The sequence below is a fragment of the Mesoplodon densirostris genome, chromosome Y (genome assembly GCF_025265405.1).
Source record: "Mesoplodon densirostris isolate mMesDen1 chromosome Y, mMesDen1 primary haplotype, whole genome shotgun sequence".
NCBI lineage: Eukaryota > Metazoa > Chordata > Mammalia > Artiodactyla > Ziphiidae > Mesoplodon > Mesoplodon densirostris.
Window position 1 is genome coordinate 6,302,097 of NC_082682.1, and position 23,882 is coordinate 6,325,978.

The following is a 23,882-nucleotide window of genomic DNA, read 5'->3' on the forward strand; positions in this document are numbered from 1 at the left end:
TTGTGATTACAGGGCCCTGGAGCCTTGTAATGACAAGAGCAAGGAGTATTGTGATGAGAAGGCCATGGAGCATTCTCTTGATTTGTGTCATGGTGTTTTGTGATGACAAGGGCATGGACCATTGTGATTGCAGGCGTCTTGGAGCATTGTGATGACAAGGGTCATCGAGCCTTGTGAGGAGAAGGCCGTGGGACATTATGATGGGGAGGTCATTGAGCATTTTTATGACGGGGGTAATGGAGCATAGTGATGAAAAGGTCACGGTACATAGGTCTATAAAATTTCATGGATTATTGTGATGACAGTGGGTATGGAGCATTGTGATGACAAGGGCTCCGAACACTGTGATACATGGGTCATGGAGGATTGTAATGACATGGGCATGAAGCATTGTGATGAGAAGGGCATTGAGAATTGTGATGACAAGCGTCATGGAGCTTTGTGATGACAAGGGTCATGGAGCTGTGTGATAACAAATGTCATGGAGCAGTTTGATGACAAGGGCATGGTGCATTGTGATGAGAAGGGCAGGGAGCATTGTGATGACAGGTGTTATGGAACATTGTGATGTCAGGGCTCATGGAGCATTGTGATGATATGGGCATGTAGCATGGTGATGACAGGTGTCATGGAACATTGTGAGATGACAAGTGTTTTGAGCATTGTGATGACATACATCTTGGATCATTGAAATGACAAGGGCATGGGGTAATGTGATGACAGGCATCATGGAGCATTGTGATGAGTGTGTTATGGAACATAGTGATCACAAGGGTTTGGAGCATAGTGATGACAGTGGTCATGGATCATTTTGATTTCAAGGAGCATGGAACATTGTGATGACAAGGGCATGAAGCAATGTGATCCCAAGTTTCAGGGAGGATTGTGATGACAATGGTAATGGAGTATTGTGATGAAAATCACATGGAGCACTGTGATGACAAGGTCATGTAGCATTTTGCTGACAAAGGCATGGAGCATTGTGATGAGAAGTGTCATGAAACATTGTGATAACAGGGGTCATAGAGCATTAGGATGACAAGAGCATGGACCATTTTGATGAGAAGAGTCATGGAGCATTTTGATGACAAGAGCCACAGATCATTGTGTGGTCAGGGGTCCTTGAGCGTTGTGATGACAGTGGTCATGGAGGATTTGGCTGAAAATGTTCTTGGAGCATTATGAACACAAGGGAATGGAGCATTGTGGTGACAATATCCTGGAGCATTGTGCTGAGTTGACCATGGAGTATTTTGATGACAAGTCTCATGGAGCACCCTGATGGAAAGGAGCATGGAGCATTGTGATTACAGTTGTCTTGGAACACTGTGATGACAAGAGCATGGAGCATTGTGATGAGAAGTCCATGCAACATTCTGATGACCTGCATCATGGAGCTTTGTGATGACAATGGCTAGAGGCATGGTGATTACAGGGGTCGTGGAGCATTGTGATGAAAACGGCATGGATCATTGTGATGACAAAGGCATGGAGCCTTGCCATGACAGTGTTCAAGGAGCTCCCTGACGACAAGTGTCAGGGAGCATTGTGATGAAAAGTGTATTGAGCATTGTGATGACAGAGTTCATGGAGCATTGTGATGAGTAGACCATGGATAAATGTGATGACGAGCGTCATGGGGCGTTGTGATGACAAGTGTTATGGAACATTGTGATCACAAGGGTTTGGAGCATTGTGATGACAGAGGTCATGGAGCATTTTGATTTCATTGTGATGACAAAATCATGAAGCATTATGATGAAGGGCATGGTGCATTGTGATGATAGGGTTCATGGAGCACTGAGATGAAAAGTGTCATGGAGCATTGTTATGACAGGTGTCTTGAAGCATTGTGATGACAAGGGCATGGAGCATTGTGATGAGAAGGCCAAGGAGAATTCTGATGACATGCGTCAAGGAGCTTCGTGATGACAAGGGCATAGAGCATTGTGATTACAGGGGTCTTGGAGCATTGAGAAGAAAAGGGGCATGGAGCATTGTGATTCCAGGGGTATTGGAGCATTGTGATGACAAGGGAATCGAGCATTGTGATGAAATAGTCATGGAACCTTTTCATGACACGGTTCAAGGAGAATTCTGATGACAAGTGTCAGGGAGCATTGTGATGACAAAAGTCATGAAGCACTGTGATGACAAGGATATTGGAGCATTGTGATGAGAAGTTCATGGAGCATTGGGCTGAAAATGTTCATGGAGTATTGTGATGACAGGAGTCATGGAGCATTGTGATGACAAGGGAATGGAGCATTGAGATGACAAGACCCTGGATCATTGTGATGAGAAGACCATGGAGCCTTGTGATGACAAGTCTCATGGAGCATTCTGATGAAAAGTGGCATGGAGCATTGTGATTACAGGGGTCTTGGAGCATTGTGATGACAATGGCATGGAACAATTTGATGTGAATGCCATGGAGCTTTCTGATAATATGTGTCATGGAGTTTTGTGATGAAAAGGGCATGGAGCATTGTGATTAAAGGGGTCTTGGGGCACTGTGATGACAATGGTCATGGAGCCTTGTGATGAAAAGGCCTTGATGGCAGGGGTCATGGAGCATTCTTATGACAGTGGTAATGGAGCATTGTGATGACAAAGGCATGGAGCATTTTGATGAGAAGGGCATCGAGCATTGTGATAACAAGCATCATGGAGCTTTGAGATGACAAAGTCATGGAGCAATGTGATGAGTGGGTTCATGGAGCATTGTGATGACAATGGCATGGAGCATTGTGATGCCAAAGGTCATGGACCTTTGTGATGACAAAGGTCATGGAGCATTTTGCTGACAAGGGCATGGTGCACTGTGATGAGTAGGACAGAGAGCAATGTGATGACAGGGTCATGGAGCTATTGGATGAAAAGTGTCATGGAATATTTTGATGACAGGGGTTATTGATCACTGTGATGTCAAGGGTCATCGAGCATTGTGATGAAAAGTGTCATGGTGCATTTTGATGACAGGTGTTATAGAACATTGTGATGTCAGGGGTCATGGAGCAGTGTGATGATAAGGGTATGTAGCATTGTGATGACAGGGGTCATGGAACATTGTGATGACATGGTTGAGGGAGTATTGGGATGACTAGTGATGGAACATTGTGATATCAGTGGTGAGAGAGCATTTTGATGAGAATTGCATGGAGAAATTTGATGACAAGATTTATGGAGCATTGTGATGACAAGCTTGTGGAGAATTGTGATGACAAGCGCATGGCATATTGTGATGACATGTGTCATGGAGCATTGTGCTGACAAGCACATGGAGCATTGTGGTGACAATGACATGGAGCATTGTGATGACACAGGCATGACAAATTGGTCTGACAAGTTACATGGATTATTGTGATGACAGTGGGCATGGCGAATTGTGATGACAAGGGCATGGAGCATGGTGATGACAAGTTTATGGAGTATTGTGAAGACAGGTGTCCGGGAGCATTGTGATGACATATGTTCTGGTCCATTGTGATGAGAATGGCATGGGTAATTGTGATGCCAAGTGTCATGGAGGATTGTGATGTCAAACGTAATGGAGCGTTGTGATGACAAGGTCTTGGAGCATTGTGATGACAAGGGCAAGGAGCATTGTGATGACAAGGGCCATTGAGAAGTTTGATGACAAGGTCTTGAAGCATTGTGATGACAAGCGCATGTACCTTGCTATGACAGTGGTCATGGAGCATTGCGATTACAAATGCATGGAGAATGGTGATGACAAGAGCATGTAACATTGTGATGAGAAGTGTTTTGGAGCATTGTGATTGCAAGGACGTAGAGAATTGTGATGACAGGGACATGGAGCATTGTGAGGACCAGGGCATGGAGCACTGTGATGACAAGAACGTGGAGCATTGTGATGAGAAGTCCATGGATAATTGTTATGACGAGTGTCATGGAGCACTGTAATGACAAGGGGCATGGAGCATTGTGAGGACAGGTGTCATGGAGCATTGTGGTGATAGGGGTCATGGAGCATTGTGAGGACGAGTGTCATGGAGCATTCTGAGGACAAGCTTGTGGAGTATTGTGATGACAATGGCATGGAGCATTGTGATGGAAAGGGTATGGATAATTGTAATGAAAAAGGCATGGATCCTTTTCATGACAGGATTCAAGGAGCATTCCGAAGACAAGTGTCACGGATCATTGTGATGACAAGTGTATTGAGCATTGTGATGACAAAGGTCATGGAGCATTGAGATGACAAGGGCATGGAGTATTGTGATGACAGGCATCATGGAGCGTTGTGATGACAAGTGTTATGGAACATTGTGATCACACGGGTTTGGAGCATTGCGATGACAGAGTTCATGGATCATATTGATTTCAAGGAGCATGGATCTTTGTGATGACAAGGACATGAAGCAATGTGATCCCAAGATGCATGGAGGATTGTGATGACAATGGTAATGGAGGAATGTGATGACAAGCGCATGGAGCATTGTGATGAAAAGGTCATGTAGCGTTTTGGTGACAAAGGCATGGAGCATTGTCATGACAAGTGTCATGGAGCACTATGATGACAAACGTCACGTAGCATTGTGATTACAGGGGTCATGGAGCATTGGGATGGCACGGCCAAGGATCATTGTGTTGACAAGTGATATGGAGAATTTTGATGACAAGAGTCCCGGATCATTGTGTTGTCAGGGGTCATGGAGCGTTGTGATGACAGTTGTCATGGAGCATTGGGATGACAAGGGTCATGGAGCATTGTGATCATAAGTTTATGGAGCATTGGACTGAAAATGTTCATGGAGTATTGTGATGAGAGGTGTCATGGAGCATCGTGATGACAAGGGAATGGAGCATTGTGATGACAATGTCCTGGAGCATTTAATGAGAAGACCATGGAGCCATGTGATGACAAGTCTCATGGAGCATTCTCACGAAAATCGGCATGGAGAATTGTGATTTCTGTGGTCTTGGAGCTTTGTGATGAATAGGGCATGGAGCCTTGTGATGAAAATGGCATGGAGCCTTACCATGACAGGGTTCCAAGAGCATATTGACATCAAGTGTCAGGGACCACTGTGATGACAAGTGTATTGAGCATGGTGATACCAAAGCTCATGGAGCATTGTGATGAGAAGACCATGGATAATTTTGATGACGAGCGTCATGGGGCGTTGTGAGGACAAGTGTTATGGAACATTGTGATCACAAGGGATTGGAGCCTTGTGATGACAGAGGTCATGGAGCATTTTGAGTTCATTCTGATGACAATAGCATGAAGCACTATGATGATGGGCATGGTGCATTGTGATGACAGTGTTCATGGATCAATGAGATGAAAAGGTGCATGGAACATTGTAGTTACAAGTGTCTTGGAGCTTTGTGATGAGAAGGGCATGCAGCATTGTGATAAGAAGGCCATGGAGGATTCTGATGACATGCGTCATGGAGCTTTGTGATGACAAGAGCATGGAGCATTGTGATGAGAAGACCATGGATAATGGTGATGACGAGCGTCATGGGGCGTTGGGATGAAAAGTGTTATGGAACATTGAGATCTCAAGGCTTTAGAGCATTGTGATGGCAGATGTCATGGAGCATTTTGATTTCATTTTGGTTACAATAGCGTGAAGCAATATGATGATGGACATGTTGCATTGTGAATACAGGGTTCATGGAGCTTTGAGAGAAAAAGTGGCATGGAGCTTTGTGATTACAGGGTTTTTGGAGCATTGTGATGACAAGGGCACGGAACACTTTGATACATGGGTCATGTAGGATTGTAACGACAAGGGCATGGATAATTGTGATGACAAGAGCATGTAACATTCTGATGAGAAGTGTCATGGAGCATTGTGATGACAAAGACGTAGAGAATTGTGATGACAAGGGACATGGAGCATTGTGATGACCAGAGCATGGAGCATTGGTCTGACAAGTTTCATGGATTATTGTGATGACAAATGTCATGGAGCATTTTAGATGACAATTGCGTGGGGCTTTGTGATGGGAAGAGCAGGGAGCATTGTGATGACAAGGATTATGGAGCATTGTGATGACAAGCGCAAGTCACATTTTGATGCCATGGGTCATGGAGCACAGTGCTGACAAGGTCATTCAGCTTTGTTATGACAAGGGTCATGGAGCATTGAGATGAAAAGGGGCATGGAGCATTGTGATTACAAGGGTCTAGGAGCTTTGGATGACAGAGGTCATGGATCATTTTGATTTGATTGTGATGAAAATAGCCTGAAGCATTATGATGATGGGCATTGTCCATTGACATGACAGGTGTAATGGAGCATTGAGATGAAAAGGGGCATGGAGCATTGTGATTTCAGTGGTATAGGAGCATTGTGATGACAAGAGCATGGAGCATTGTGATGAAAAGTGCTTGGAGCCTTTTCATGACATGTTTCAAGGAGCATTCTGAAGACGAGTGTCAGGGAGCATTGTGATGACAACTCTCTTTAGCATTGTGATGACAAAGATCATGGAGCACTGTGATGACAGGTGTCATCGAGCATTGTGATGAGAAGGTCATGGAGCATTGGGCTGAAAATATTCATGGAGTATTGTGGTGAGAGGTTTCATGGATCCTTTTGATGGCAATGGAATGGAGCATTGTGATGACAAAGTCCTGGAGTATTGTGAAGAGAAGACCATGGAGCCTTGTGATGACAAGTCTAATGGAGCATTCTGATGAAAAGGGGCATGGAGCATTGTGATTACAGGGCCCTGGAGCCTTGTAATGACAAGAGCAAGGAGTATTGTGATGAGAAGGCCATGGAGCATTCTCTTGATTTGTGTCATGGTGTTTTGTGATGACAAGGGCATGGACCATTGTGATTGCAGGCGTCTTGGAGCATTGTGATGACAAGGGTCATGGAGCCTTGTGAGGAGAAGGCCGTGGGACATTATGATGGGGAGGTCATTGAGCATTTTTATGACGGGGGTAATGGAGCATAGTGATGAAAAGGTCACGGTACATAGGTCTATAAAATTTCATGGATTATTGTGATGACAGTGGGTATGGAGCATTGTGATGACAAGGGCTCCGAACACTGTGATACATGGGTCATGGAGGATTGTAATGACATGGGCATGAAGCATTGTGATGAGAAGGGCATTGAGAATTGTGATGACAAGCGTCATGGAGCTTTGTGATGACAAGGGTCATGGAGCTGTGTGATAACAAATGTCATGGAGCAGTTTGATGACAAGGGCATGGTGCATTGTGATGAGAAGGGCAGGGAGCATTGTGATGACAGGTGTTATGGAACATTGTGATGTCAGGGCTCATGGAGCATTGTGATGATATGGGCATGTAGCATGGTGATGACAGGTGTCATGGAACATTGTGAGATGACAAGTGTTTTGAGCATTGTGATGACATACATCTTGGATCATTGAAATGACAAGGGCATGGAGTAATGTGATGACAGGCATCATGGAGCATTGTGATGAGTGTGTTATGGAACATAGTGATCACAAGGGTTTGGAGCATAGTGATGACAGAGGTCATGGATCATTTTGATTTCAAGGAGCATGGAACATTGTGATGACAAGGGCATGAAGCAATGTGATCCCAAGTTTCAGGGAGGATTGTGATGACAATGGTAATGGAGTATTGTGATGAAAATCACATGGAGCACTGTGATGACAAGGTCATGTAGCATTTTGCTGACAAAGGCATGGAGCATTGTGATGAGAAGTGTCATGAAACATTGTGATAACAGGGGTCATAGAGCATTAGGATGACAAGAGCATGGACCATTTTGATGAGAAGAGTCATGGAGCATTTTGATGACAAGAGCCACAGATCATTGTGTGGTCAGGGGTCCTTGAGCGTTGTGATGACAGTGGTCATGGAGGATTTGGCTGAAAATGTTCTTGGAGCATTATGAACACAAGGGAATGGAGCATTGTGGTGACAATATCCTGGAGCATTGTGCTGAGTTGACCATGGAGTATTTTGATGACAAGTCTCATGGAGCACCCTGATGGAAAGGAGCATGGAGCATTGTGATTACAGTTGTCTTGGAACACTGTGATGACAAGAGCATGGAGCATTGTGATGAGAAGTCCATGCAACATTCTGATGACCTGCATCATGGAGCTTTGTGATGACAATGGCTAGAGGCATGGTGATTACAGGGGTCGTGGAGCATTGTGATGAAAACGGCATGGATCATTGTGATGACAAAGGCATGGAGCCTTGCCATGACAGTGTTCAAGGAGCTCCCTGACGACAAGTGTCAGGGAGCATTGTGATGAAAAGTGTATTGAGCATTGTGATGACAGAGTTCATGGAGCATTGTGATGAGTAGACCATGGATAAATGTGATGACGAGCGTCATGGGGCGTTGTGATGACAAGTGTTATGGAACATTGTGATCACAAGGGTTTGGAGCATTGTGATGACAGAGGTCATGGAGCATTTTGATTTCATTGTGATGACAAAATCATGAAGCATTATGATGAAGGGCATGGTGCATTGTGATGATAGGGTTCATGGAGCACTGAGATGAAAAGTGTCATGGAGCATTGTTATGACAGGTGTCTTGAAGCATTGTGATGACAAGGGCATGGAGCATTGTGATGAGAAGGCCAAGGAGAATTCTGATGACATGCGTCAAGGAGCTTCGTGATGACAAGGGCATAGAGCATTGTGATTACAGGGGTCTTGGAGCATTGAGAAGAAAAGGGGCATGGAGCATTGTGATTCCAGGGGTATTGGAGCATTGTGATGACAAGGGAATCGAGCATTGTGATGAAATAGTCATGGAACCTTTTCATGACACGGTTCAAGGAGGATTCTGATGACAAGTGTCAGGGAGCATTGTGATGACAAAAGTCATGAAGCACTGTGATGACAAGGATATTGGAGCATTGTGATGAGAAGTTCATGGAGCATTGGGCTGAAAATGTTCATGGAGTATTGTGATGACAGGAGTCATGGAGCATTGTGATGACAAGGGAATGGAGCATTGAGATGACAAGACCCTGGATCATTGTGATGAGAAGACCATGGAGCCTTGTGATGACAAGTCTCATGGAGCATTCTGATGAAAAGTGGCATGGAGCATTGTGATTACAGGGGTCTTGGAGCATTGTGATGACAATGGCATGGAACAATTTGATGTGAATGCCATGGAGCTTTCTGATGATATGTGTCATGGAGTTTTGTGATGAAAAGGGCATGGAGCATTGTGATTAAAGGGGTCTTGGGGCACTGTGATGACAATGGTCATGGAGCCTTGTGATGAAAAGGCCTTGATGGCAGGGGTCATGGAGCATTCTTATGACAGTGGTAATGGAGCATTGTGATGACAAAGGCATGGAGCATTTTGATGAGAAGGGCATCGAGCATTGTGATAACAAGCATCATGGAGCTTTGAGATGACAAAGTCATGGAGCAATGTGATGAGTGGGTTCATGGAGCATTGTGATGACAATGGCATGGAGCATTGTGATGCCAAAGGTCATGGACCTTTGTGATGACAAAGGTCATGGAGCATTTTGCTGACAAGGGCATGGTGCACTGTGATGAGTAGGACAGAGAGCAATGTGATGACAGGGTCATGGAGCAATTGGATGAAAAGTGTCATGGAACATTTTGATGACAGGGGTTATTGATCACTGTGATGTCAAGGGTCATCGAGCATTGTGATGAAAAGTGTCATGGTGCATTTTGATGACAGGTGTTATAGAACATTGTGATGTCAGGGGTCATGGAGCAGTGTGATGATAAGGGTATGTAGCATTGTGATGACAGGGGTCATGGAACATTGTGATGACATGGTTGAGGGAGTATTGGGATGACTAGTGATGGAACATTGTGATATCAGTGGTGAGAGAGCATTTTGATGAGAATTGCATGGAGAAATTTGATGACAAGATTTATGGAGCATTGTAATGACAAGCTTGTGGAGAATTGTGATGACAAGCGCATGGCATATTGTGATGACATGTGTCATGGAGCATTGTGCTGACAAGCACATGGAGCATTGTGGTGACAATGACATGGAGCATTGTGATGACACAGGCATGACAAATTGGTCTGACAAGTTACATGGATTATTGTGATGACAGTGGGCATGGCGAATTGTGATGACAAGGGCATGGAGCATGGTGATGACAAGTTTATGGAGTATTGTGAAGACAGGTGTCCGGGAGCATTGTGATGACATATGTTCTGGTCCATTGTGATGAGAATGGCATGGGTAATTGTGATGCCAAGTGTCATGGAGGATTGTGATGTCAAACGTAATGGAGCGTTGTGATGACAAGGTCTTGGAGCATTGTGATGACAAGGGCAAGGAGCATTGTGATGACAAGGGCCATTGAGAAGTTTGATGACAAGGTCTTGAAGCATTGTGATGACAGGCGCATGTACCTTGCTATGACAGTGGTCATGGAGCATTGTGATTACAAATGCATGGAGAATGGTGATGACAAGAGCATGTAACATTGTGATGAGAAGTGTTTTGGAGCATTGTGATTGCAAGGACGTAGAGAATTGTGATGACAGGGACATGGAGCATTGTGAGGACCAGGGCATGGAGCACTGTGATGACAAGAACGTGGAGCATTGTGATGAGAAGTCCATGGATAATTGTTATGACGAGTGTCATGGAGCACTGTAATGACAAGGGGCATGGAGCATTGTGAGGACAGGTGTCATGGAGCATTGTGGTGATAGGGGTCATGGAGCATTGTGAGGACGAGTGTCATGGAGCATTCTGAGGACAAGCTTGTGGAGTATTGTGATGACAATGGCATGGAGCATTGTGATGGAAAGGGTATGGATAATTGTAATGAAAAAGGCATGGATCCTTTTCATGACAGGATTCAAGGAGCATTCCGAAGACAAGTGTCACGGATCATTGTGATGACAAGTGTATTGAGCATTGTGATGACAAAGGTCATGGAGCATTGAGATGACAAGGGCATGGAGTATTGTGATGACAGGCATCATGGAGCGTTGTGATGACAAGTGTTATGGAACATTGTGATCACACGGGTTTGGAGCATTGCGATGACAGAGTTCATGGATCATATTGATTTCAAGGAGCATGGATCTTTGTGATGACAAGGACATGAAGCAATGTGATCCCAAGATGCATGGAGGATTGTGATGACAATGGTAATGGAGGAATGTGATGACAAGCGCATGGAGCATTGTGATGAAAAGGTCATGTAGCGTTTTGGTGACAAAGGCATGGAGCATTGTCATGACAAGTGTCATGGAGCACTATGATGACAAACGTCACGTAGCATTGTGATTACAGGGGTCATGGAGCATTGGGATGGCACGGCCAAGGATCATTGTGTTGACAAGTGATATGGAGAATTTTGATGACAAGAGTCCCGGATCATTGTGTTGTCAGGGGTCATGGAGCGTTGTGATGACAGTTGTCATGGAGCATTGGGATGACAAGGGTCATGGAGCATTGTGATCATAAGGTTATGGAGCATTGGGCTGAAAATGTTCATGGAGTATTGTGATGAGAGGTGTCATGGAGCATCGTGATGACAAGGGAATGGAGCATTGTGATGACAATGTCCTGGAGCATTTAATGAGAAGACCATGGAGCCATGTGGTGACAAGTCTCATGGAGCATTCTCACGAAAATCGGCATGGAGAATTGTGATTTCTGTGGTCTTGGAGCTTTGTGATGAATAGGGCATGGAGCCTTGTGATGAAAATGGCATGGAGCCTTACCATGACAGGGTTCCAAGAGCATATTGGCATCAAGTGTCAGGGACCACTGTGATGACAAGTGTATTGAGCATGGTGATACCAAAGCTCATGGAGCATTGTGATGAGAAGACCATGGATAATTTTGATGACGAGCGTCATGCGGCGTTGTGAGGACAAGTGTTATGGAACATTGTGATCACAAGGGATTGGAGCCTTGTGATGACAGAGGTCATGGAGCATTTTGAGTTCATTCTGATGACAATAGCATGAAGCACTATGATGATGGGCATGGTGCATTGTGATGACAGTGTTCATGGATCAATGAGATGAAAAGGTGCATGGAACATTGTAGTTACAAGTGTCTTGGAGCTTTGTGATGAGAAGGGCATGCAGCATTGTGATAAGAAGGCCATGGAGGATTCTGATGACATGCGTCATGGAGCTTTGTGATGACAAGAGCATGGAGCATTGTGATGAGAAGACCATGGATAATGGTGATGACGAGCGTCATGGGGCGTTGGGATGAAAAGTGTTATGGAACATTGAGATCTCAAGGCTTTAGAGCATTGTGATGGCAGATGTCATGGAGCATTTTGATTCCATTTTGGTTACAATAGCGTGAAGCAATATGATGATGGACATGTTGCATTGTGAATACAGGGTTCATGGAGCTTTGAGAGAAAAAGTGGCATGGAGCTTTGTGATTACAGGGTTTTTGGAGCATTGTGATGACAAGGGCACGGAACACTTTGATACATGGGTCATGTAGGATTGTAACGACAAGGGCATGGATAATTGTGATGACAAGAGCATGTAACATTCTGATGAGAAGTGTCATGGAGCATTGTGATGACAAAGACGTAGAGAATTGTGATGACAAGGGACATGGAGCATTGTGATGACCAGAGCATGGAGCATTGGTCTGACAAGTTTCATGGATTATTGTGATGACAAATGTCATGGAGCATTTTAGATGACAATTGCGTGGGGCATTGTGATGGGAAGAGCAGGGAGCATTGTGATGACAAGGTTTATGGAGCATTGTGATGAGAAGCGCAAGTCACATTTTGATGCCATGGGTCATGGAGCACAGTGCTGACAAGGTCATTCAGCTTTGTTATGACAAGGGTCATGGAGCATTGAGATGAAAAGGGGCATGGAGCATTGTGATTACAAGGGTCTAGGAGCTTTGGATGACAGAGGTCATGGATCATTTTGATTTGATTGTGATGAAAATAGCCTGAAGCATTATGATGATGGGCATTGTCCATTGAGATGACAGGTGTAATGGAGCATTGAGATGAAAAGGGGCATGGAGCATTGTGATTTCAGTGGTATAGGAGCATTGTGATGACAAGAGCATGGAGCATTGTGATGAAAAGTGCTTGGAGCCTTTTCATGACATGTTTCAAGGAGCATTCTGAAGACGAGTGTCAGGGAGCATTGTGATGACAACTCTCTTTAGCATTGTGATGACAAAGATCATGGAGCACTGTGATGACAGGTGTCATCGAGCATTGTGATGAGAAGGTCATGGAGCATTGGGCTGAAAATATTCATGGAGTATTGTGGTGAGAGGGTTCATGGATCCTTTTGATGGCAATGGAATGGAGCATTGTGATGACAAGGTCCTGGAGTATTGTGAAGAGAAGACCATGGAGCCTTGTGATGACAAGTCTAATGGAGCATTCTGATGAAAAGGGGCATGGAGCATTGTGATTACAGGGCCCTGGAGCCTTGTAATGACAAGAGCAAGGAGTATTGTGATGAGAAGGCCATGGAGCATTCTCTTGATTTGTGTCATGGTGTTTTGTGATGACAAGGGCATGGACCATTGTGATTGCAGGCGTCTTGGAGCATTGTGATGACAAGGGTCATCGAGCCTTGTGAGGAGAAGGCCGTGGGACATTATGATGGGGAGGTCATTGAGCATTTTTATGACGGGGGTAATGGAGCATAGTGATGAAAAGGTCACGGTACATAGGTCTATAAAATTTCATGGATTATTGTGATGACAGTGGGTATGGAGCATTGTGATGACAAGGGCTCCGAACACTGTGATACATGGGTCATGGAGGATTGTAATGACATGGGCATGAAGCATTGTGATGAGAAGGGCATTGAGAATTGTGATGACAAGCGTCATGGAGCTTTGTGATGACAAGGGTCATGGAGCAGTGTGATAACAAATGTCATGGAGCAGTTTGATGACAAGGGCATGGTGCATTGTGATGAGAAGGGCAGGGAGCATTGTGATGACAGGTGTTATGGAACATTGTGATGTCAGGGCTCATGGAGCATTGTGATGATATGGGCATGTAGCATGGTGATGACAGGTGTCATGGAACATTGTGAGATGACAAGTGTTTTGAGCATTGTGATGACATACATCTTGGATCATTGAAATGACAAGGGCATGGAGTAATGTGATGACAGGCATCATGGAGCATTGTGATGAGTGTGTTATGGAACATAGTGATCACAAGGGTTTGGAGCATAGTGATGACAGTGGTCATGGATCATTTTGATTTCAAGGAGCATGGAACATTGTGATGACAAGGGCATGAAGCAATGTGATCCCAAGTTTCAGGGAGGATTGTGATGACAATGGTAATGGAGTATTGTGATGAAAATCACATGGAGCACTGTGATGACAAGGTCATGTAGCATTTTGCTGACAAAGGCATGGAGCATTGTGATGAGAAGTGTCATGAAACATTGTGATAACAGGGGTCATAGAGCATTAGGATGACAAGAGCATGGACCATTTTGATGAGAAGAGTCATGGAGCATTTTGATGACAAGAGCCACAGATCATTGTGTGGTCAGGGGTCCTTGAGCGTTGTGATGACAGTGGTCATGGAGGATTTGGCTGAAAATGTTCTTGGAGCATTATGAACACAAGGGAATGGAGCATTGTGGTGACAATATCCTGGAGCATTGTGCTGAGTTGACCATGGAGTATTTTGATGACAAGTCTCATGGAGCACCCTGATGGAAAGGAGCATGGAGCATTGTGATTACAGTTGTCTTGGAACACTGTGATGACAAGAGCATGGAGCATTGTGATGAGAAGTCCATGCAACATTCTGATGACCTGCATCATGGAGCTTTGTGATGACAATGGCTAGAGGCATGGTGATTACAGGGGTCGTGGAGCATTGTGATGAAAACGGCATGGATCATTGTGATGACAAAGGCATGGAGCCTTGCCATGACAGTGTTCAAGGAGCTCCCTGACGACAAGTGTCAGGGAGCATTGTGATGAAAAGTGTATTGAGCATTGTGATGACAGAGTTCATGGAGCATTGTGATGAGTAGACCATGGATAAATGTGATGACGAGCGTCATGGGGCGTTGTGATGACAAGTGTTATGGAACATTGTGATCACAAGGGTTTGGAGCATTGTGATGACAGAGGTCATGGAGCATTTTGATTTCATTGTGATGACAAAATCATGAAGCATTATGATGAAGGGCATGGTGCATTGTGATGATAGGGTTCATGGAGCACTGAGATGAAAAGTGTCATGGAGCATTGTTATGACAGGTGTCTTGAAGCATTGTGATGACAAGGGCATGGAGCATTGTGATGAGAAGGCCAAGGAGAATTCTGATGACATGCGTCATGGAGCTTCGTGATGACAAGGTCATAGAGCATTGTGATTACAGGGGTCTTGGAGCATTGAGAAGTAAGGGGCATGGAGCATTGTGATTCCAGGGGTATTGGAGCATTGTGATGACAAGGCAATCGAGCATTGTGATGAAATAATCATGGAACCTTTTCATGACACGGTTCAAGGAGGATTCTGATGACAAGTGTCAGGGAGCATTGTGATGACAAAAGTCATGAAGCACTGTGATGACAAGGATATTGGAGCATTGTGATGAGAAGTTCATGGAGCATTGGGCTGAAAATGTTCATGGAGTATTGTGATGACAGGAGTCATGGAGCATTGTGATGACAAGGGAATGGAGCATTGAGATGACAAGACCCTGGATCATTGTGATGAGAAGACCATGGAGCCTTGTGATGACAAGTCTCATGGAGCATTCTGATGAAAAGTGGCATGGAGCATTGTGATTACAGGGGTCTTGGAGCATTGTGATGACAATGGCATGGAACAATTTGATGTGAATGCCATGGAGCTTTCTGATGATATGTGTCATGGAGTTTTGTGATGAAAAGGGCATGGAGCATTGTGATTAAAGGGGTCTTGGGGCACTGTGATGACAATGGTCATGGAGCCTTGTGATGAAAAGGCCTTGATGGCAGGGGTCATGGAGCATTCTTATGACAGTGGTAATGGAGCATTGTGATGACAAAGGCATGGAGCATTTTGATGAGAAGGGCATCGAGCATTGTGATAACAAGCATCATGGAGCTTTGAGATGACAAAGTCATGGAGCAATGTGATGAGTGGGTTCATGGAGCATTGTGATGACAATGGCATGGAGCATTGTGATGCCAAAGGTCATGGACCTTTGTGATGACAAAGGTCATGGAGCATTTTGCTGACAAGGGCATGGTGCACTGTGATGAGTAGGACAGAGAGCAATGTGATGACAGGGTCATGGAGCAATTGGATGAAAAGTGTCATGGAACATTTTGATGACAGGGGTTATTGATCACTGTGATGTCAAGGGTCATCGAGCATTGTGATGAAAAGTGTCATGGTGCATTTTGATGACAGGTGTTATAGAACATTGTGATGTCAGGGGTCATGGAGCAGTGTGATGATAAGGGTATGTAGCATTGTGATGACAGGGGTCATGGAACATTGTGATGACATGGTTGAGGGAGTATTGGGATGACTAGTGATGGAACATTGTGATATCAGTGGTGAGAGAGCATTTTGATGAGAATTGCATGGAGAAATTTGATGACAAGATTTATGGAGCATTGTAATGACAAGCTTGTGGAGAATTGTGATGACAAGCGCATGGCATATTGTGATGACATGTGTCATGGAGCATTGTGCTGACAAGCACATGGAGCATTGTGGTGACAATGACATGGAGCATTGTGATGACACAGGCATGACAAATTGGTCTGACAAGTTACATGGATTATTGTGATGACAGTGGGCATGGCGAATTGTGATGACAAGGGCATGGAGCATGGTGATGACAAGTTTATGGAGTATTGTGAAGACAGGTGTCCGGGAGCATTGTGATGACATATGTTCTGGTCCATTGTGATGAGAATGGCATGGGTAATTGTGATGCCAAGTGTCATGGAGGATTGTGATGTCAAACGTAATGGAGCGTTGTGATGACAAGGTCTTGGAGCATTGTGATGACAAGGGCAAGGAGCATTGTGATGACAAGGGCCATTGAGAAGTTTGATGACAAGGTCTTGAAGCATTGTGATGACAGGCGCATGTACCTTGCTATGACAGTGGTCATGGAGCATTGTGATTACAAATGCATGGAGAATGGTGATGACAAGAGCATGTAACATTGTGATGAGAAGTGTTTTGGAGCATTGTGATTGCAAGGACGTAGAGAATTGTGATGACAGGGACATGGAGCATTGTGAGGACCAGGGCATGGAGCACTGTGATGACAAGAACGTGGAGCATTGTGATGAGAAGTCCATGGATAATTGTTATGACGAGTGTCATGGAGCACTGTAATGACAAGGGGCATGGAGCATTGTGAGGACAGGTGTCATGGAGCATTGTGGTGATAGGGGTCATGGAGCATTGTGAGGACGAGTGTCATGGAGCATTCTGAGGACAAGCTTGTGGAGTATTGTGATGACAATGGCATGGAGCATTGTGATGGAAAGGGTATGGATAATTGTAATGAAAAAGGCATGGATCCTTTTCATGACAGGATTCAAGGAGCATTCCGAAGACAAGTGTCACGGATCATTGTGATGACAAGTGTATTGAGCATTGTGATGACAAAGGTCATGGAGCATTGAGATGACAAGGGCATGGAGTATTGTGATGACAGGCATCATGGAGCGTTGTGATGACAAGTGTTATGGAACATTGTGATCACACGGGTTTGGAGCATTGCGATGACAGAGTTCATGGATCATATTGATTTCAAGGAGCATGGATCTTTGTGATGACAAGGACATGAAGCAATGTGATCCCAAGATGCATGGAGGATTGTGATGACAATGGTAATGGAGGAATGTGATGACAAGCGCATGGAGCATTGTGATGAAAAGGTCATGTAGCGTTTTGGTGACAAAGGCATGGAGCATTGTCATGACAAGTGTCATGGAGCACTATGATGACAAACGTCACGTAGCATTGTGATTACAGGGGTCATGGAGCATTGGGATGGCACGGCCAAGGATCATTGTGTTGACAAGTGATATGGAGAATTTTGATGACAAGAGTCCCGGATCATTGTGTTGTCAGGGGTCATGGAGCGTTGTGATGACAGTTGTCATGGAGCATTGGGATGACAAGGGTCATGGAGCATTGTGATCATAAGGTTATGGAGCATTGGGCTGAAAATGTTCATGGAGTATTGTGATGAGAGGTGTCATGGAGCATCGTGATGACAAGGGAATGGATCATTGTGATGACAATGTCCTGGAGCATTTAATGAGAAGACCATGGAGCCATGTGGTGACAAGTCTCATGGAGCATTCTCACGAAAATCGGCATGGAGAATTGTGATTTCTGTGGTCTTGGAGCTTTGTGATGAATAGGGCATGGAGCCTTGTGATGAAAATGGCATGGAGCCTTACCATGACAGGGTTCCAAGAGCATATTGGCATCAAGTGTCAGGGACCACTGTGATGACAAGTGTATTGAGCATGGTGATACCAAAGCTCATGGAGCATTGTGATGAGAAGACCATGGATAATTTTGATGACGAGCGTCATGCGGCGTTGTGAGGACAAGTGTTATGGAACATTGTGATCACAAGGGATTGGAGCCTTGTGATGACAGAGGTCATGGAGCATTTTGAGTTCATTCTGATGACAATAGCATGAAGCACTATGATGATGGGCATGGTGCATTGTGATGACAGTGTTCATGGATCAATGAGATGAAAAGGTGCATGGAACATTGTAGTTACAAGTGTCTTGGAGCTTTGTGATGAGAAGGGCATGCAGCATTGTGATAAGAAGGCCATGGAGGATTCTGATGACATGCGTCATGGAGCTTTGTGATGACAAGAGCATGGAGCATTGTGATGAGAAGACCATGGATAATGGTGATGACGAGCGTCATGGGGCGTTGGGATGAAAAGTGTTATGGAACATTGAGATCTCAAGGCTTTAGAGCATTGTGATGGCAGATGTCATGGAGCATTTTGATTCCATTTTGGTTACAATAGCGTGAAGCAATATGATGATGGACATGTTGCATTGTGAATACAGGGTTCATGGAGCTTTGAGAGAAAAAGTGGCATGGAGCTTTGTGATTACAGGGTTTTTGGAGCATTGTGATGACAAGGGCACGGAACACTTTGATACATGGGTCATGTAGGATTGTAACGACAAGGGCATGGATAATTGTGATGACAAGAGCATGTAACATTCTGATGAGAAGTGTCATGGAGCATTGTGATGACAAAGACGTAGAGAATTGTGATGACAAGGGACATGGAGCATTGTGATGACCAGAGCATGGAGCATTGGTCTGACAAGTTTCATGGATTATTGTGATGACAAATGTCATGGAGCATTTTAGATGACAATTGCGTGGGGCATTGTGATGGGAAGAGCAGGGAGCATTGTGATGACAAGGTTTATGGAGCATTGTGATGAGAAGCGCAAGTCACATTTTGATGCCATGGGTCATGGAGCACAGTGCTGACAAGGTCATTCAGCTTTGTTATGACAAGGGTCATGGAGCATTGAGATGAAAAGGGGCATGGAGCATTGTGATTACAAGGGTCTAGGAGCTTTGGATGACAGAGGTCATGGATCATTTTGATTTGATTGTGATGAAAATAGCCTGAAGCATTATGATGATGGGCATTGTCCATTGAGATGACAGGTGTAATGGAGCATTGAGATGAAAAGGGGCATGGAGCATTGTGATTTCAGTGGTATAGGAGCATTGTGATGACAAGAGCATGGAGCATTGTGATGAAAAGTGCTTGGAGCCTTTTCATGACATGTTTCAAGGAGCATTCTGAAGACGAGTGTCAGGGAGCATTGTGATGACAACTCTCTTTAGCATTGTGATGACAAAGATCATGGAGCACTGTGATGACAGGTGTCATCGAGCATTGTGATGAGAAGGTCATGGAGCATTGGGCTGAAAATATTCATGGAGTATTGTGGTGAGAGGGTTCATGGATCCTTTTGATGGCAATGGAATGGAGCATTGTGATGACAAGGTCCTGGAGTATTGTGAAGAGAAGACCATGGAGCCTTGTGATGACAAGTCTAATGGAGCATTCTGATGAAAAGGGGCATGGAGCATTGTGATTACAGGGCCCTGGAGCCTTGTAATGACAAGAGCAAGGAGTATTGTGATGAGAAGGCCATGGAGCATTCTCTTGATTTGTGTCATGGTGTTTTGTGATGACAAGGGCATGGACCATTGTGATTGCAGGCGTCTTGGAGCATTGTGATGACAAGGGTCATCGAGCCTTGTGAGGAGAAGGCCGTGGGACATTATGATGGGGAGGTCATTGAGCATTTTTATGACGGGGGTAATGGAGCATAGTGATGAAAAGGTCACGGTACATAGGTCTATAAAATTTCATGGATTATTGTGATGACAGTGGGTATGGAGCATTGTGATGACAAGGGCTCCGAACACTGTGATACATGGGTCATGGAGGATTGTAATGACATGGGCATGAAGCATTGTGATGAGAAGGGCATTGAGAATTGTGATGACAAGCGTCATGGAGCTTTGTGATGACAAGGGTCATGGAGCAGTGTGATAACAAATGTCATGGAGCAGTTTGATGACAAGGGCATGGTGCATTGTGATGAGAAGGGCAGGGAGCATTGTGATGACAGGTGTTATGGAACATTGTGATGTCAGGGCTCATGGAGCATTGTGATGATATGGGCATGTAGCATGGTGATGACAGGTGTCATGGAACATTGTGAGATGACAAGTGTTTTGAGCATTGTGATGACATACATCTTGGATCATTGAAATGACAAGGGCATGGAGTAATGTGATGACAGGCATCATGGAGCATTGTGATGAGTGTGTTATGGAACATAGTGATCACAAGGGTTTGGAGCATAGTGATGACAGTGGTCATGGATCATTTTGATTTCAAGGAGCATGGAACATTGTGATGACAAGGGCATGAAGCAATGTGATCCCAAGTTTCAGGGAGGATTGTGATGACAATGGTAATGGAGTATTGTGATGAAAATCACATGGAGCACTGTGATGACAAGGTCATGTAGCATTTTGCTGACAAAGGCATGGAGCATTGTGATGAGAAGTGTCATGAAACATTGTGATAACAGGGGTCATAGAGCATTAGGATGACAAGAGCATGGACCATTTTGATGAGAAGAGTCATGGAGCATTTTGATGACAAGAGCCACAGATCATTGTGTGGTCAGGGGTCCTTGAGCGTTGTGATGACAGTGGTCATGGAGGATTTGGCTGAAAATGTTCTTGGAGCATTATGAACACAAGGGAATGGAGCATTGTGGTGACAATATCCTGGAGCATTGTGCTGAGTTGACCATGGAGTATTTTGATGACAAGTCTCATGGAGCACCCTGATGGAAAGGAGCATGGAGCATTGTGATTACAGTTGTCTTGGAACACTGTGATGACAAGAGCATGGAGCATTGTGATGAGAAGTCCATGCAACATTCTGATGACCTGCATCATGGAGCTTTGTGATGACAATGGCTAGAGGCATGGTGATTACAGGGGTCGTGGAGCATTGTGATGAAAACGGCATGGATCATTGTGATGACAAAGGCATGGAGCCTTGCCATGACAGTGTTCAAGGAGCTCCCTGACGACAAGTGTCAGGGAGCATTGTGATGAAAAGTGTATTGAGCATTGTGATGACAGAGTTCATGGAGCATTGTGATGAGTAGACCATGGATAAATGTGATGACGAGCGTCATGGGGCGTTGTGATGACAAGTGTTATGGAACATTGTGATCACAAGGGTTTGGAGCATTGTGATGACAGAGGTCATGGAGCATTTTGATTTCATTGTGATGACAAAATCATGAAGCATTATGATGAAGGGCATGGTGCATTGTGATGATAGGGTTCATGGAGCACTGAGATGAAAAGTGTCATGGAGCATTGTTATGACAGGTGTCTTGAAGCATTGTGATGACAAGGGCATGGAGCATTGTGATGAGAAGGCCAAGGAGAATTCTGATGACATGCGTCATGGAGCTTCGTGATGACAAGGTCATAGAGCATTGTGATTACAGGGGTCTTGGAGCATTGAGAAGTAAGGGGCATGGAGCATTGTGATTCCAGGGGTATTGGAGCATTGTGATGACAAGGCAATCGAGCATTGTGATGAAATAATCATGGAACCTTTTCATGACACGGTTCAAGGAGGATTCTGATGACAAGTGTCAGGGAGCATTGTGATGACAAAAGTCATGAAGCACTGTGATGACAAGGATATTGGAGCATTGTGATGAGAAGTTCATGGAGCATTGGGCTGAAAATGTTCATGGAGTATTGTGATGACAGGAGTCATGGAGCATTGTGATGACAAGGGAATGGAGCATTGAGATGACAAGACCCTGGATCATTGTGATGAGAAGACCATGGAGCCTTGTGATGACAAGTCTCATGGAGCATTCTGATGAAAAGTGGCATGGAGCATTGTGATTACAGGGGTCTTGGAGCATTGTGATGACAATGGCATGGAACAATTTGATGTGAATGCCATGGAGCTTTCTGATGATATGTGTCATGGAGTTTTGTGATGAAAAGGGCATGGAGCATTGTGATTAAAGGGGTCTTGGGGCACTGTGATGACAATGGTCATGGAGCCTTGTGATGAAAAGGCCTTGATGGCAGGGGTCATGGAGCATTCTTATGACAGTGGTAATGGAGCATTGTGATGACAAAGGCATGGAGCATTTTGATGAGAAGGGCATCGAGCATTGTGATAACAAGCATCATGGAGCTTTGAGATGACAAAGTCATGGAGCAATGTGATGAGTGGGTTCATGGAGCATTGTGATGACAATGGCATGGAGCATTGTGATGCCAAAGGTCATGGACCTTTGTGATGACAAAGGTCATGGAGCATTTTGCTGACAAGGGCATGGTGCACTGTGATGAGTAGGACAGAGAGCAATGTGATGACAGGGTCATGGAGCAATTGGATGAAAAGTGTCATGGAACATTTTGATGACAGGGGTTATTGATCACTGTGATGTCAAGGGTCATCGAGCATTGTGATGAAAAGTGTCATGGTGCATTTTGATGACAGGTGTTATAGAACATTGTGATGTCAGGGGTCATGGAGCAGTGTGATGATAAGGGTATGTAGCATTGTGATGACAGGGGTCATGGAACATTGTGATGACATGGTTGAGGGAGTATTGGGATGACTAGTGATGGAACATTGTGATATCAGTGGTGAGAGAGCATTTTGATGAGAATTGCATGGAGAAATTTGATGACAAGATTTATGGAGCATTGTAATGACAAGCTTGTGGAGAATTGTGATGACAAGCGCATGGCATATTGTGATGACATGTGTCATGGAGCATTGTGCTGACAAGCACATGGAGCATTGTGGTGACAATGACATGGAGCATTGTGATGACACAGGCATGACAAATTGGTCTGACAAGTTACATGGATTATTGTGATGACAGTGGGCATGGCGAATTGTGATGACAAGGGCATGGAGCATGGTGATGACAAGTTTATGGAGTATTGTGAAGACAGGTGTCCGGGAGCATTGTGATGACATATGTTCTGGTCCATTGTGATGAGAATGGCATGGGTAATTGTGATGCCAAGTGTCATGGAGGATTGTGATGTCAAACGTAATGGAGCGTTGTGATGACAAGGTCTTGGAGCATTGTGATGACAAGGGCAAGGAGCATTGTGATGACAAGGGCCATTGAGAAGTTTGATGACAAGGTCTTGAAGCATTGTGATGACAGGCGCATGTACCTTGCTATGACAGTGGTCATGGAGCATTGTGATTACAAATGCATGGAGAATGGTGATGACAAGAGCATGTAACATTGTGATGAGAAGTGTTTTGGAGCATTGTGATTGCAAGG